A 17,228-nucleotide genomic window follows, 5' to 3' on the forward strand; every position below is an offset into this window, starting at 1 on the left:
ACCTGGGCGCGCGTTCCTCCTCGGGACCCGGAGCGCGTGGTGCTGCTCGCCGGGGGCCGAGGCACGTGTGGGATCCGCGCGCTAACTTCGCGGCGCTCGGGCACTCTCCCGCGGGCGGCGCCGGAGCCGCGGGACCGCCGGCCGAGCTCCTCGCGTCCGCAGCCTTCGCGGGCGCCCGGCGCAACAGGTGGCGTCCGGGGCGTGGCCTGCGCGCCGGCGGGCGGGGCGGGGCGGGGCGGGGCGGCCGGGGGCGCGGCGCGCGGGCCTGGGCTCCCCCGGGCGCGGGCCTGGCCCCTCCCCAGATGCCGCCGCGCGCCGGCCGCCCCCCAGCGCGCCCGGCCTCCCCGGGCGCCCAGTGCGCAGGCGCCGGCGGTGAGCTCCGACCGTGCGCCGGGCTCGAGCGCGGTCGGAGCGCGCGGCGGCGGCGGCAGCGGCCCCGCGGACGGACGGACGGGCGGACGGACGGGCCACGCGCCATGTCGCCCCGGACCTACTGAACTCTGAGCGCCCGAGGATGTCTGCGCTGAGGAAGGTGCGAACCGGCGGGTCTGGGCTCTGCGTGGGGCGCGGGCAGGGACCCCAGGGCAGCCTGGGCACGGGGTCCCGAGCTGCGCGGGCGGCCTCGTCCCTCGCTCGGGCTGGGCGCGTCGCCGGCGGTGGCCGGGGGTCCCCGGACCCTGGGCTCTCGGGGTGTGGGTGCGGTGCGGGCACCGCGGAGGCGGGACGGGCTGCGCTCGGCCGGCAAGCTGCGGGAGCCCGAGGAGGGGGCGGCGTCCGGCTCCCGCGGGGCAGCGGCCAGGGCACCGGGGCGCAGGGGGTCGCTGGTCAGGATTAGGGAGGGTCGGAGGGAGGGGGGTGGGGGAGGCCGGGAGCCTGGGCTGCGCCTGCATGGGGCGCGGGCCGGGCTGGGCGGAGGGGCCACTTCTGCCGGGTCGCAGCGGCTGCAGCGCGGGGAGGGGGTGGCCGCCGCCCCGCTCTTCAAGTGGGAGCGCGAGCACCGGGCTTTTTTCGGGGCGGTTGCTAAGCGCGGAGCTCCCGGCGCAGGGTTTTGTAACCAAGCCTCCCCCGGCAGCGGCTGTTGCTGTTCTCGGCTCGCTCGCTAACGATCGCAGAGAAATAATGAGGATGTAATTATTGCATCCTGCGCTGCCAGGGGTGGGGGCGGCAGGCACGGGCTCTGCGTGCGCGGGCAGGTGGGGCCGGGCTGGGGAGGGTGCCCCAGCCCACCTGGCAGCCCTTCTTGCGCGTGCTGCGCCCAGAGGCTTGGAGCCAGCTGGACGGGGGGCCGGGGGCGGGGGGAAGGTTAGGAGAAAGAGTTAGGAGAGGTCGGGAGGGGGCCACCGGGCAGAGTGTCTCAGAGGTCAAGGAGGTCTGTAGATGGAGAGGGCCACGTGCAAAGGGGAGAGGGTGCAGGCGGAGAGAGAATAGGGCCCAAGTGGAGGCAGGAGATGTCTGCAGGTGGCGAGAGCAGAGGTCTGTGGGTGGAGAGGGGCGAGGGCACAGGTGGAGAGGGGAGGGGCTTGCAGGTGGAGAGGGCGCGCGTGGAGATGGGAGGGGGCGCAGGTGGAGAGGGGAGAGAGCCTGTGGGTGGCTGGAGATCTGCATGGGAAACTCCAAGCAGCCGCTCTTCCACACTTGTCAGCTGCTGTGATTCCAGCCGCCTGTGGTCTCTTCTGCCTAACGAATGGCGATCCCGGCCGGGGCTTGGAATCAGGAATTCGTGACTTCTCAGCCTGGGCTGTCTTGTATTGATTACAAATCAAGCGATGGGTAGCGAATGAATTCTTCGTTGGTGGTGTTAAGGCTGCGGGCGAGGGCTGGTGTGGTTTTGGAGCTCGGAATGTAAACTCAGTGCTTTGTCCCCTTGGAAGCCAAGGCAGGGGAGCTCAGAGGACTTCAGACAAGGACTTTTCTGGGGGCCTCATCCCTGGGGTCTTGGTTTTTTGCTGGCAGTGTGTCCTTGGGGAGCATGGCATGTGGTTGGAACTCGGGGACCTGGTACTTATTTGCAGATGGTGAATTAAATTAGTCGTATTAGTGACTAGAGAATCCCCAGGCTCCCAGCACAGCCTAGGGGAGTCCATGCACCTCCTCCAGCGGGGACTCTCTTCCTCCAGTCACAAGGCTGACGTCACACACACCCCCTCTCCCCACTTTGGAAGGAGCCACATTTACATGTGAGGTTCATATGCCTTACAATGCCATTTTCATTTTGCTTCCTAAATAGTCTCAGGGTAAGGCAATAGGTAATAACTGAGGCAGAAAATGGTGAATTGATGAAAAACTGGTGATTGTTGGCAGGTCATGTTGTTATTCTTGTGTTCAAAAAATGCCATTAATCAGGGTTTTCCAGTAGCCAAATTGTCTTGTGCAGGCACTGGGTGACTCACAGACTTGGCTCCAGCAGTAATTGTGGAGCGTGTACCACGTCCTTTTAGATGATGTGACTTTTTCATTGCTTGGAGGAGAACAAATTGGAATATTTTATGCCTCACATCAGGGAACACGACTAGCCAGCACTGGGGAATACGGTCTGCTCGGGCACATCTGGGCAAAGTACGGACCTAATGAACGAAGGTAGGGGAGGAAGTCCTGTCCTAAAGCACACTGCCTGTTTCTAGAGCACTGCGGATGTCTTGTCCAGCTTGAGAAGGTCTGTAAAGCGTGGTTTACTGTCACCAATCACCTGTCAGGGGAGGCCCACTCTGTGTCTGTGAGCCTCTCTGCCCCTTCATGAACTCTCCTCCTGAAACCCTCTGTTCCTGGTGAAGAAGTCAGTAAGCCTTGAGTGACTTCCTCTAGTGATGTCACATCTGCAGGATCACTGTCAGTTACAGGGTACGCTGAGCGAGCCAGATACTGCCCCAGATGGTAATCCAAGGTGACCATGGATTCAAATGAGTGTTTTCTCACCACAGAGATGTTTGCTCAGAAAAGCTGTCTAAGCCAACTTTTCATTCTGTTAATCATGTATTCCCTTTCCTTCCAAGAAACTTGGTACTTACGCTAGAGTTGTCCAAAGTAGTTGTGCCCGAGACAGAAGGAAACATGTCTTCATTCACCACTGGTTTGGCATGGCTGATGTCCTGATGATTTAGGTGAATTAAAAAGCGTTTATTTTTATAGCATTCGGGACACTTTGCATTATATCTCCCCAGGGACAGAAATATGTCCTTCTATGGCACTCTCTTGCTTCTCTTATTTTTGTCTACTTTGTTTGTGAAATTGGGGGAAATTCCAAATTAAATATTAAGAGCAAAAACATGCTTTGCAGCATTTGGGTCCCGTTGGATCCCAGATGTCCAGAACCACACCAGTTCTGAAACAAAAGTGTTCTCATATGATTAATATCATTAGAGGTTTTCTTATGTCTGTTTTTGGCAGATTATCTTACATCTCGTGCCTACGTGAGGAAGACTTCATGATTACTGAAGAAGCTGAGTGGTGAATACTTGGAGTATAGATTTTGAAGGCAAAATAATTTAAAGTATTATTTATTGGCCCTTGGAATGGATATGCCAGGGTCATTCGGTGGATACAATAAAAAGAACTGTGATTCATCGTTTTGGACAGATGGGAGTCTCTTTAGAGCATTGCCAGTATGTTGGTTATAAGAGAACTATAGGCTCCCATACAGGAAGCTAGTGGGCCAAACACTTCGGGAACTTAAAAGTCCATGGGGCGCCTGGGTGGCGCAGTCGGTTAAGCGTCCGACTTCAGCCAGGTCACGATCTCGCGGTCCGTGAGTTCGAGCCCCGCGTCAGGCTCTGGGCTGATGGCTCGGAGCCTGGAGCCTGTTTCCGATTCTGTGTCTCCCTCTCTCTCTCTGCCCCTCCCCCGTTCATGCTCTGTCTCTCTCTGTCCCAAAAATAAATAAAAAACGTTGAAAAAAAAAAATAAGAGAACTATAGGCTCCCATACAGGAAGCTAGTGGGCCAAACACTTGGGGAACTTAAAAGTCCTTCTTCGTCCACCACGGTTTTATGGGTGTGTTGTGTCCTCTCACCGTGGTCCTAGCTGAACACCAGCTTCTCACGTGTGTGTGCTCGTTGGGCGGGTGCTTGTGACAACAGCGAATGGGCCCGGTGCTCCGTGTTCACTCGTGACCAGAGCAGTCGTGTGTAGGGAGCCGGCCCGTGTGCTCTGGGTGAAGAGGGTGGGGTTGCAGGGTGTACTGCCTCCCGCTTGCCTCCTGCATCTGCCCGTGGAAGAGCCCTGACGTTTCCAGCCCCCTCTCCCTCCCTGGGCGTCCCGGCTGGGCCAGGTCACAGATGTTGTCAGCATCCGTCTCCTTGGCTAGGCAAGTGGACGTGGTGAGTGAAACCCTGTTCTTCTCTGTGAGCGCCAGTCCCGCGTGTGCTGGCTTCACCGGCTTCCGAAAAAGGTGCTGGCGGTGAGCCTCCCGTGGGCCCCTTGGCGTCTCCTGACTTTCAGGCCTGGAGCGGTGCCTGCCCGTTTCTCTGGCTGTTCCGACAATTCCCACCAAGCGCTTCAGAGAACGTGTCTCCCCGCGAGTGTTTGCCAGGGATATCTAAACCGTCACATTGGACTTTGAGCTCTCTGTCTTTCTGGATGCATCTTGAAGGAGATAAACTCTCTAGACCAGCCTCTGTTGTACTTGCCATGCGGTGTAAATTCACCCTTCCGTGAGGCCATCTATTTCCTTTGGAGGGTCCCCTGTGCCCACTTTGAGGGCTTGGCTGGGGTGGTCTGCCCTCTGTTTAGAGGCGGGCTCCCCGTGGCCTAAAGGAAGTCACAGCCCCGGCCCTGCCTCAGGAGTAAGAGCATCCCTGTGGAACTTGACCTTTCCTTTGAGCCCAGAACTGGCATATGCATTGTGAGGAGTGGGAAACTTTAGGAAGCCAAGCTAAAAAGATGTGGGCCCTGGAGTCCTTGCCATAAACTCACAACCTGGAGGGGTGGCCTCTCTGAAAAGGAAGCCACCTTGCAGGGAATACCAGTCTGTGAGGGACAGCAGGGCTCTGGCTGTGGGTGGAGACCACTTAGTCTCAAGAGCGTATTGTGCATGAGGCGTCATTACTGCTTGATATTCGGTTATATAAACCAGGAAATCTACCCCAGTTTGAATTGGGTTTTCTGTCCCTGACTACAAGATGAGATGTGAGGATTTTTTAGTTTCTCCAAAATGTCTACGTTAAAGCTTTCCTTGTGGTGTAAGATTGGTCCATCTTGAGGTGATATTTTTGTCTGATAGACCCTTTCATGTGTATCCACGGAAAAAAAAAAAGAAAGAAAATCTTTGCCAAAGAGGAGTAAGCCTTTTCAGTCATCCCATCCATAAAATTGCAGCAAATATTTTAAAAAGTAACTTTGTAAATGTAATTGGTCATAATCTTTATGATGAGGTACATACTCTGCACAAAAACAGCCATGCTGCAATGATCCCTTTGGGGTCCATAGAGAACATAAGCCGGGCAAATAAGCTCATCCTCTCGTGCTTAAGGAACGTGGGTCCTACTGATTTAGCTTGGCACCGACTGACAGGGTCCATGTGGGCAGTGTACATGGTGGTGAAGAGTGCGGGCTCTGGAGTCTCACCTGCTGGGCAGCCCAGGGCCAGTTGATTTGACTTCAGTCTATGGCAGTCCTTTGTCCCTAAGAGAGGGACAGATGCAAGTAACTCTGTGGGACTGTCCTGACGTTTGAAGGAATTGATGGCCGTAGAGCACGTAGAACGGTGTGCCGTAAGTGCTCGGCGAGTGTTGACTGTTTGCGTCATGAAGTCACAGTGGAGCCCAGTGTGCACCATCCTCTGTTGGGTGCAATCAAGCGACTCTCGGAGTTCCCATAACCTAGGTATTTATTATTTCTACTCTTACTTGTGTATCTATTTTGCTGCTTATTTCCAAAATGTTTTCACCTGAGTTAACCACAAAAGACAAGGCTAAAATACTGATAGACAATGAGAGCAAACAAGTGTGGCAACTACGAAGGTTCACATGATTCTTTGGGCATACAATTTGACTGAGTTTCCTTTTTACCAAGTCAACGAAAACCAGAAAATACAGGACCTCACATGATCACCTTATGGGCTGGACTTGGCATACTTGTTTTTCAGTGAAGAAAGTATCGTCCTTAGCGCTAAATCACGATGTTCTCCTGGTAGACTTTACAGCGAGGGTTTGAGGTTGTGCCAGATGTAAGAGTTGTACAGATACAGAAGTGTTTTCATGAGTGCATCTTTCAGTAGACCATGAAAGACATGGAAAGCAGAATGTACAGACCTGACCTACAGGAGGCCACAGTGACCTCCTCCAGTATTTCCATGTTGTCTCCATGACCAGAGGAGAGGTGTGGGTTCAGGAGCCGTGTCTGCCTGACTTTGCCTCATGCCCTAACCTGCTGTAGTTTAGTGTTTGTGGGTTGAATATCCTGTGGACATCTCAGGTTTCTTAGCTCTTCCGTATCTTCATACCTGCATAGACATGCCCAGTGAACATGTCTTAGTCAAAGATGAGGGACTGTGTTGTCCAAATGTGACCCCAGGTGAATGGGGTCATCGTGGGTATGGTCTCCAACCCCAAGGCCACTTCCTGTCTCTGTCCTCCCCCCACACTTTGGAGAGTGGTACTCAGTCTCCACGTAAGAGCTTAGAAGCCATTGTGGTAACTTTCCTGACCCTGTGACATCGGCTAGGTAACTCTCCCTGTGCATCTACTATTATAGTAAACCTCAGATTGCACTGTGATTAACCCTTTACTTCCCTTTCAGAATGACAGCTTTTGAAGGAGGATGCTGGTCTCATGCGTCCTTGCCTCCCCATCTATCTAGCTATCTGTGACGGTGCCTGAAAGCGCAATGGGGGGACCCAGCCTGGCACAATGGGTGTCCCAGATCTGACCTTATGTCTCTTTCTCTTCCTTCGTCCCCATGGCTCCTCCCATGGGTTTTGAGGCTCTGTTGTCAGATCCCGTCACTGCTTGGTTTCCTCTTTCCTGACTTGGCCATGAGCAGAATGATTCCAGGCTTCTGTCCACACTTAACCATTGTTTCTTTTGTGTGCTGTCCTCGATTTATCTTTTCAGAACTCCTTGAATTGCAGCTTCCCCGTTGACGGGTTCTTTCGATGCGGGAAGCAAGTTATCCCTGTGGTTCTTGGTGCCTCTCTTCGGGATTATTTCATGGAAGACCATGCTTTGTGCTCCTCATGCTTCCACGTGCCAGTTGCCCAGCTCTGTCCATGGTGTGGAGGAGAAGCAGTGCACCGGGGGGATCTGGACCCCCCCCCTACGGTTTACAGAGCGTTTTAGGTCCTATCGCTCAATAGGTATTTGAGTAAGTGAATCCACAACCAGTTACCTCCTTGGTGCCCTGCAGGAGAGGCTCCATCCTCTTTCTCAGAGGGTATGAGGCTGACCAAGCTGGGGAATTTACAGACACATCAGTAGGTGGTTTATCTTTTTCATTTGACAAAATAGTGAAACTTTTGGCTCTTTGAAAATAATTTCCATTTTTCTGACATTCTTTGTAGTTGGCAGTTTCTGAACAAAACTTTTGAGCATCTGTTTGCTGACTCTTAAGTGTGGAATATATATAGTGTGATAACTTAGAGATTTTCATAAACAGTTGAATATTGCTTCTTCAAACTTCCATTGTGGCTATTTTAGCATAACATTCCTGGCTGTATGATCTAACGTTCTAGGTCATCACTGTCATTAGATTCAAAAGTTTTATTTTTGTTGCGAAAGACAGATTGTATAGGTATTTTGAGCCACCGAACAGTATATTTTAGTGTTCAATTTATCCACTTGTTTCTCTAATGATATTTTATTAACAGTCACAGCACTCATTTAAAACAAAAACTTCTTTTGTGTATAACTAGTGCCAGCAATTTCACCTCTGGGAACATATCCTAAGAAAATAGTCATGGATTTATAGGAAATTACCTAAGCGATGTTCACTCCAGCTTTGTTTCATAGTCAAATGTTGGAAAACAGGAATACTAAAACATTAGATAGATTCGCTATGTTACCGTCACGGGATAGAAAAGTCAACACCCGTTAAGACGAAAGTGAGTACTTGGGACCACAGAAAGGCGTCCGTGGCACGTCAAGTGAAGAAGGCGGATTAGGAGGAGCGGGGACACCGTCGCCCCGTGTCCCGGAAGCGTCCCTGGCCTGAGCAGAGAAAAAGGATGGGAAGGACGCGCAGCGGCCCCGGTGGGGGCTGCGCCTCACCCCTTCTCAGCTCTGGTGTTGTGAGAGGGGCGGCTGCCCACTGCAATCTACGATCTACACCGCAGACCCGCCCGACTCCGTGAGCCCCCCGGATCGCTGTCCTCGCCCCGCGTTTCTCTGCTCATGTCGGACCCCTCTGCCCGGTTCCAGGCTGGGCCGTGTCCCGCCGTCGGGGCCTCAGCTCAGCCCTGGCCCCTGCCCCCGTGCTCCCGGACCCGGCGGTCACCCCTCCCCGCGCGGCACCCTGTCAGGGAGTGCTCCCTAGTTCCCGTCCGACGCGCTGTGAGTTCTTTATTTTGGGGCGTTTGTCCCCGGCCCGTGACAACCAGCAGTGCCGAGTCCGTGCGGAGCGCGTGACACACGGACCCGTCTTCCCTGCTCTGGTCCTGGGAGGTCGGCGCCCGCACGTGGTGCATGAGGAGACCCGGGCAGGGAGGGCAGGTGACGTGCCGAGGGTCACACGTGTGGTGTGGCGGAGCTGGGGAGCTGGACGCTTCCCGCGTGCCTCTGCTGGAATATCAGCTCTGCGAAGGTAGGGGGTGTGTGAGGGGACGGGGTCACAGTGTGAGGCGACGGGAGTGTGTGAGGGGATGGGGTCGCAGTGTGAGGGGACAGGGGTGTGTGAGGGGACGGGGGTGTGTGAGGGGACGGGGGTGTGTGAAGTGACGGGGGTGTGTGAGGGGACAGGATTGGAGGGGACAGGGTCCTGTGAATTTTGGTCACCGCAGTGTCCCAAGCCCCTAACATGCCCTGTCCCCTGCTGCTCCTTCCGTGTTCGTTGACAGGTGAATACTGATCAGAGCTCTGACTGTCGTCCGTGATGCCACCTAGGTTGATGATCTCTTGGTTTCTCTTTTTCTGATTGTATCAGAATGCGTTTGGCCTCCGGTGACAGTCCCACACAGAATGACTGAAACAGGACGTGTGTCTCTCTTGTCACAAGGGGTGGTGGGCAGCATGTCACCAGGGATCCTGCTTTGTGCCTGTCCTGTTTGCGGTCTTCACTGTGTAGGTCTGAGCCTGAATGGTGAAGGCGGCCGTCACTCCCAGGTGTGACCACAGCTGGTGGGAGGAGAGGACTGGCCCCCCCCCCCTGTTGGGGACCCCACCAATCACTGTCACAAAGTGACAGTGTTCGTTAGCTCTGCGGCAGAGCTTGGCTTCTAGCTCAGGTCAGGTCAGAACAGGGTTCCTGGTCAGTGAGTGCTTTCCCCAGACCGGGGGTTCTGGACCCAGGTTCTCTCTGTGGCTCTGCTGTCCTCACTCGAGGCTTCCAGGGTCTCTGTGCTCATGTAACCAGGAGAGCAAGGCACCCGGAGGACCTCGTGGGGCACAGCTGGGGGGCAGGGCCTCAGACCACCTGCCACCTCTCCTTCCCCTTGGCCTCTGTCACCTGCCAGGTTGCTTGCAAGGTTGGCGGTGGGTGCAGAGCCCTGCGGGGCCAGAAAGAGGAGGAAGTTTTTGTGATCAGATGACCACTTTTGAGACCCCTTCCTTGCTTCATTTTTCTGACTGAAGAGACCTTGCCTGGAGGGTTTCCAGAAGATTTGACCTCTTCTCCAGGCCCCTCTGGACCAGTTACTGGAGAGAATGACAGGGCCATCACTTGGATTAACATCAACCCTGCCCATCGTGGGGTGGGCTGCACCTGGCTGCTATGAGGCTACATGGGGGAGGTTGGGGGGGGGAGCTGGTTTCCCCCAGAAACCAGGAAGGCGGGTGGCTGTTCCATGTTCTATGTACAGCCTCAAATACACCGCTCTTCTGACTCGATAGCTTCTCCACATAACACTTGCGTAGAAGAATAGTAGAATTCTTAGAGGAATTAGAGGAATTCTCGATGCGTCTGTCCAGTAAAAGATTGCAAGTAGGGAACGATAGGCCCCCCGTGAAAAGCCACTAACGCCACAGGACCTAGCCTGTCATTGGTCAGCGATCATATGTTCATTCAACAGTGGATTTACCAGTTAGAGTTCTCTGCTCTCAAGTACCGGAAATAAATCCCTGCTAATTTAAGCAGGAGAGAATCCACTGGAAGGACCTGGACCGGTTTACAGACCTAAGAAAAGCTGAGAATCAGGCTTCAGGAAGACAGGAGCCTTGGCCGCTCACTGGCAGGATCTGTGGGACCCCATCACAGCCTAGTTGTCAGCATGGAGCTTCCATGCAGCTACCCCGGGGCACATGCAGGCCCCTGGATTGGGGTGGCTGCGGACCATGCAGAACGCCGGCCAGGCAAGTGCATCTTGTCCTATTCTTTGCGCCAAGGAGAAGACCTGGCCTTCGCCCATAAATCACCGGAGTCCAAACTGCGGAGAAGGTGAGACCCCTAAGATCTTGTACCGCTTATGACACATAGCTACATAGGTACCTTGGGTCGAATGAGGGTGAGCAGTGACACGTGAGGAGTGTCCACTAAGGACGCCTTGGATTACTGTCAGCAGTGCACAGTCTCTTCCTTTGGCTCTGCCTGTGAGCTTTCGTTCCAGCACTTTGGAATTTCCCTTTATTTTATTTTATTTTATTTTATTTTATGTATTTTTTTTTAATGTTTATTCATTTTTGAGAAACAGAGACAGTGCGAGTGGGGAAGGGGCAGAGAGAGAGACACACACACAGAATCCGAAGCAGGTTCCAGGCTCTGAGCTGTCAGCACAGAGCCTGACCTGGGGCTCGAACACACGAACCACGAAATCATGCCCTGAGCTGAAGTCGGACACTTAGCCAACTGAGCCACCCAGGGGCCCCAGAGTCTCCCTCTATTTTAGATGTAGGCTATTCTTTGTAAAGTATGTAGGGTCTTCTCGGGGAGCAAGAACAGGCAGAACCCAGGGGCCAGTGTCTTATCGTCAACCTCAGTAACGTGTTTGCTTGGCTGCCAGATGCTGTTGTCTCTTGCATTTCTACCGCTTTTTGAAACCTCTACTATGATGTAGGCTCTCCTCTCCCTTAGCTGGTGGAGAAATTGGAGGCTAGCTGGGTGACATTCATACATTCTCTTTTCTTTTTCCAGTCACTGGATAATTTAGGGTAAACATTTAGAAATTTTTGAGAAGCACGTATTAATGACTTAAAAGTTACCAATAATTCCATGACCTAGAAACAATCATTGTTTTTGTCTTACATGCTTCCTTCCCATCTTATTATTTTTTAAACTTTGTTTTTTTCCAAGTTTATTTATTTATTTTGAGACAGAGAGAGAGGGACGGGTAGAAGAGAGACAGTGGGGGAGGGGCAGAGAGAGAATGAGAGAGAGAGAATCCCAGGCAGGCTCTGTGCTGTCAGCACAGAGTCTTGATGTGGGGCTCAAACTCACGAATGGTGAGATCATGATCTGAGTCAAGATTAAGAGTTAGACGCTTAACCCACTGAGCCACCCAGGTGCCCCTATCTTACTGTTTTTTAAATCAAAATTGGGAGCTATAGCATGTTTTTCACTTCATACTCCTTTCTGAGACTGTGCCCATATTTTCAAAACATTTTTTGAGTTGATTTTATTTGAAGTGTAGTAATCCAGTGTGCAGTGTTATTTAGATATTCCCCTGTTGTTAAAGTGGCTTCCCAAAAATTTTGGCCATTATGTTGCTGTTAATAGCTTTTCTGATCTTTTCTGGAAATCTAGGTAATTTTCCTCTAGTAAATTCCCAGAAAATGAATGATTGGATTAAAGGGTGCATGTAGTTGATTCGGGCTGCTGTGACAGATTACCACAAGCTAGTGGTTTAAAATAGACGTGTGTCCTGTCGCATTTCTGGGGACCAGAAGTCCGAGATGGAGGCATCCCCGAGCTGTGCTCCCTGCACAGACCCCCCTCACTCCGGTCTCTGCCTCTGTCTTCATGTGGCTTCTTGTCTGTGACTCCTGTTTCTCTCCAGTCTCTCTCTTTGAGAGACTCTTGTCATCGGATCTGGAACCCACCCGGATGACCCAGGAGTGTTGCCTCATCTTAGGGTCCCCAATGTAATCACACCCTCAGAGATGTGCTTCTAAATGAGGGCAGGCTACCAGTTTCCAGCCAGTGGAGGCCTCTCCCTGCAGAGCCGAGTACCCCCACCAGCCTGGGCCTGAGTGCTCAGCACATTCTGGGAAAAGGGGGCAAGCATGTGCTGACTGTGGCTCAGGACAGGGCTGTGCAAGTTTAAGAGCCCTGAGAGCCAAGGGAAGGAACATCAGAAAAGTTCGGTGCTCACCATGCTGAGCTTGGTAGCACGTTGATCTCATCCTTAATGGGCTAATATCCTTTATATATAAAGATTATTTTCATGGGTGCATAAAAATGGGCGAGGAGGGGCGCCTAGGTGGCTCAGTCGGTTAAGCATCCGACTTCGGCTCAGGTCATGATTTCATGGTCCGTGAGTTCGAGCCCCGTGTCAGGCTCTGTGCTGACAGCTCAGAGCCTGGAGCCTGTTTCCGATTCTGTGTCTCCTTCTCTCTGACCCTCCCCCGTTCATGCTCTGTCTCTCTCTGTCTCAAAAATAAATAAACATTAAAAAAAAAATTAAAAAAAATGGGCGAGGATTAGCAGGAAGTTAATGAAGGAGTTCATGGTGTCAATAAGCATTCAAGAATGGTCAAACTCACTAACAAAAGGTCACAAAAAGGTAAATTCAAAATCACTCTTTTAAACTCGCAAAATAGGTTATTTTAAAAATAATTAATGGCCACACACTTTCAATATTTGATTATCAGGCATCTGAGCATGAGCCCATTCGTTTGTATGCCTTCAGCTTTCCCAAAATACCCCCGTGGGGCATTTTTATCTGCCAAGTGTGCCGTCCCTAACGCTCGCTTTCCCCTGCGCTCCACAGCTGATCAGAGAACACTGTGTTCCGACTTTATAATGAAATGTAGATTTCCTGTTTCAAAAGGCTGAATGGGATAGCATTTTTTTAAGAAGAACTCAAGCTGGCTAAATTTAGTGTCTGAAAAATGTCCAGCCCCAAAATAGACCTTTTCCGAACTGTCGGACGGGCTGCACTGTCTTCTTGATGGACAAGGTGAGCCGGCGAAGGTGCTGGAGCCTGGAAGTTCGGTCCTCCCGGAACCTCAGCCGGCAGACAGGTGCTGTTAGTGATGCTGATGGTGTCCCGGCCACCGCGCCCTGGAAGGATCTGTGTGCTGTGCAGTCTTGTCCCTTCCCATAGTTTGTGACACAAATGTCTGGTGGGATACAAGCTCCTGACTGTTTCTGGTTCCTGTTCAGGGGTCTCTCTCCTGCCCCATTCTTTAACTTGCCAGCTCAGCGTCCTCCCTACTCGTCCTCGCTTTCTGTTGTGAAGACTTAAAAAAAATTTTTTTTTTAACATTTATTTATTTTTGAGACAGAGAGAGACAGAGCATGAACAGGGGAGGGGCAGAGAGAGAGGGAGACACAGAATCGGAAGCAGGCTCCAGGCTCTGGGCCATCAGCCCAGAGCCCGACGTGGGGCTCAAACTCACGGACCGTGAGATCGTGACCTGAGCTGAAGTCAGACGCTCAACCGACTGAGCCACCTGGGCGCCCCTTCTAAAGACTTTTAAAAAGGACCTGTAAGGTTTAAAACACACCAGCTCTTTTCTGGATTTCCTAACTCACTCCTGATCTTTAGGGCAAGTTTAAAATTCTGCTTCATCTGACATTCTCGAGCTTCTTATTTCCTCCCGATGCACTTCACTCACTGGCCGTCCTTTGTGAAACGCGTTGTGTCGAGTCACATGCTGCAGTCAGAGAGGATCGTGAGGCCCGGTCCTTGCCTTCCAGAGGGTCCCAGTCTGGTGGGAGCCATGGAAACGGGATAGCAAGTACCGCTGGTCCTTGAATGGCGCTCAGCGATGGCATCTGATGCAGACAGCTGGTGCAGGGACCCCAGGGGGTCAGGTGCGCGCGGGGCCTGCTGAGCATCTGTCTGGGATGCATCTGGTGTGGTCGCGAGGGAACGTGGGCTGAGGCTGCAGGTGTGTGCCCAGAGCTGTGCCACCTGCCGGTCTTCCTGCTTTCACGCTCTGGGCCCGTTCATTCAGCAAGAAACCCAGCAGATGCCACTGTAAGGGGGACTGGATCTCCTTTTGAAGTGTATGAGTGGGGGCTGCAGTGGTGGCCAGCAAGCGTGGGATCCATGAAGACCCAGCCAGCCTCTGGCAGCGGACCCTGAAGGGTCAGGCAGATGTGGACTTTGACGGGTGGCAGGTACCTCAGGGCTAAGCCTCTGTGGAGTGGGATGCTGGCTGGCTGGGTCCCCTCGTCCCACAGCCCAGAGTCGCCCCGCTGTTGGCCTCCCTGCATGCAGCCTGCCTCTTGGGCTTCTCAGGACGGTCTTCCTCTCGAATATTGCATTTCTTTGTTCAAGGAGACTCCTGCTTACCTTGTTTCTCAAGGTTATTTTTAGAAATATAGGCAAAAGCCACAGTCACTCCACTCTGATTGTCTTCTCCTGAACCCCCACCTTAGAAGAGCACAGACTGCAAGCTGAGAGTGCGTGTTTAACTTGACTTATCTGGGTCAAGTGTTATCATGCCTCTCTTGCAAACATGCAAACAGTGTCTTTGGAGAGTTGGAGGCCTTTACAGTGTGGGACACAAACCAGAAAACTTAGTCCGGGAGCAGGGGTGTAGCCGAGGACCTGTGACTGCAGTGGGGAGAGGTTTCCCTATGTGCTGCCATGTTCCCCCGTGGGTCAGAGTAGGGACTTGCCACGTGCCTCTCGGGAGGAACAGTGAGTGACAGCAGGGCATATTAGGCTCGGTGTTGTTTCCTTTTTTTAATTTGAGTATAGTTGACACGCAATGTTAATTAGCTTCCGATGTACAACATAGTTATTGGACAGCTGTATGTCACGCTGTGGCCACCTCAAGTGCAGCTGAGTCTGTCAGCATAGATGTTCCAGCGTCACTGACTGTGTTCCCCGTGCCGTGCCTTTCTGCCCCCCCCTCCCTAACTTACTCCTTCCAGAACTGGAAGCCTGTACCGCCCACTCCTCTTCATCCATTTTGTTCATCCCCTCAACCACCTGCCCTCTGGCAACCATCAGTTTCTTCTCTGTATTTGTAGGCTGATTCTGCTTTTTGATTGTTCAGTTCTTTGTTTTTTTTTTTTTTTTTTAAGATTCCACATATGTGTAAAATTGTATATTTGTGTTCCTTAGACTTATCTCAGTTAGCAGAATACACTCCAGGCCCATCCGTGTTGTTGCAGATGCCAAGATATCATCCTTTTTTATGGCTGAGTCATATTCCGTTGTGTGTGTGTATGTATATCATACTTTTATCCATTCATCTGGTGATGGATAGTTGGGCTGCTTCCATATCTTGGCTATTGTAAATAATGCTGCTATAAACATAGGGGTTGTGTATCTTTTTGGATTACCGTTTTTGTTTTCTTTGGGCAAATACCAAGTAGTGGAATTGCTGGATCATGGGGCATTTCTGTTTTTAATTCTGAGGAATCTCCATACTATTCTCCAGAGCGGCTGCACCAGTTTGCATTCCCACCAACAGTGCACGAGGGTTCCCCTTTCTCCACAGTCTCATCAACACCTGTTGTTTCTTGCGTTGTTGATTTTAGTCATTCTGACAGGTGTGAGGTGGTGTCTCATTGTGGTTTTGATTTGCGTTTCCCTGATGAGGAGTGATGTTGAGCATCTTTTCATGTGTCTGTTGTCCATCTGTTTGTCTTCTTTGGAAAAGTGTCTATTCATGTCCTCTGTCCATTTTTTAATTGGATTATTATTTTGGGGTATTGAGATGGATGCGTTCTTTATATATTTTAAATATCAACCACTTATTGGATATATCATTTGCAGATATCTTCTATCCAGTTGGTTACTTTTTCATTGTTGGTTTCCTTTGCTGTGCATAAGGTTTTTATTTTGGTGTAGTCACAATAGTCGAATTTTGCTTTTGTTTCCCTTGCCAAAGGAGACATATCTAGAAAAATGTTGCTACAGTTGATGTCAGAGAAATTACTGCCTCTGCCCTCTTTAGAAGTGTTATGACTTGGGGTCTCACATTTAGGTCTTTAAATCCATTTTGAGTTTGTGTATCATGTAAGAAAGTGGTCCAGTTTCATTTTCCTACATGTTGCTGTCTTGTTTTCCTAGTATCACATGTTGAAGAGACAGTCTTTTCCCATTGGATAATCTTTACTGCTTTGTCAAAGACTAATTGACCATGGAAGCGTGGGATTATTTCCTGGCTCTCTGTTCTATTCCATTGATTTATGTGACTGTTTCTCTACCAGTGACATAGTGTTTTGATCACTACAGCTTTGCAGTATTTCTTGAAATCTGTGATTGTTTTCTTCTTTTTTTTTTGTTTTGTTTTGTTTTTCAGATTTGTTTTTCTTTCTCAGCATTGCTTTGAGCCTTTTGTGGTATTTTGTGGTTCCATACCAATTTTGGTATTATTCTGGTTTGTGAAAAATGCTTTCATCTTCTGATAGGGATTGTGTTGATTCTGTAGATTGCATTGGGTATTATGGACTTTTTACCAGTATTAGTTCTTCCAGTCCATGAACATTGGATGTCTTTCCATTCTTGTCACCATGTTTCTTTGTCAGTGTTTTATAACTTTCAAAGTATAGGTCTTTCACCTCTTTGGTTAAGTTTGTTCCTAGGAATTTTATTTTTTGGGGGGGTGCAATTGTCCGTGAGATTGTTTTATTTCTATTTCTGCTACTTCATTATTAGAGTATAGAAACTCAACAGATTTCTGTATGTTAACTTTGTGTCCTGCAACTTTGTTGAATTCTTTAATTCCATAGTTTTTGGTGGAGTCCTTAGGGTTTGCTATGTAAGTCATCTGCAAATAGCGGAAGTTTAACTTTTCCTTACCAATTTGAATGCCTTTTATGCCTTTTTGTTGTTTGGTTGCTGTGGCTAGAACTTCCAGTACTGTGTTGAATAAAAGTGGTGAGAATGGGAATCCTTGTCTTGTTCCTGATTTTAGAGGAAAAGCTTCCAGTTTTTCTCCATTGAATGTGATATTGGCTCTGGGTTCGTCATAGATGGCCTTTATAACATTCAGGTGTGTTTTCTCTAAACCAACTTTGTTGAG

The 17,228-nt window shown here is 50.9% G+C and overlaps 1 protein-coding gene across 1 annotated transcript in view; it reads left to right on the forward strand.

The window, feature by feature from the left end:
* The first annotated feature begins 464 nt into the window (after positions 1-464).
* The window catches only part of DLGAP2 (DLG associated protein 2), a 783,073-nt gene continuing 766,309 nt past the window's right edge, over positions 465-17,228 (forward strand). The window contains exon 1 of the mRNA XM_042982841.1: positions 465-532. The gene's annotated coding sequence lies outside the window, so the exon portion shown is untranslated. The remainder of the gene's footprint in view (positions 533-17,228) is intronic.

Source organism: Panthera tigris, chromosome B1 (assembly GCF_018350195.1).
Source record: "Panthera tigris isolate Pti1 chromosome B1, P.tigris_Pti1_mat1.1, whole genome shotgun sequence".
In the NCBI taxonomy this organism is placed as follows: Eukaryota; Metazoa; Chordata; class Mammalia; order Carnivora; family Felidae; genus Panthera; species Panthera tigris.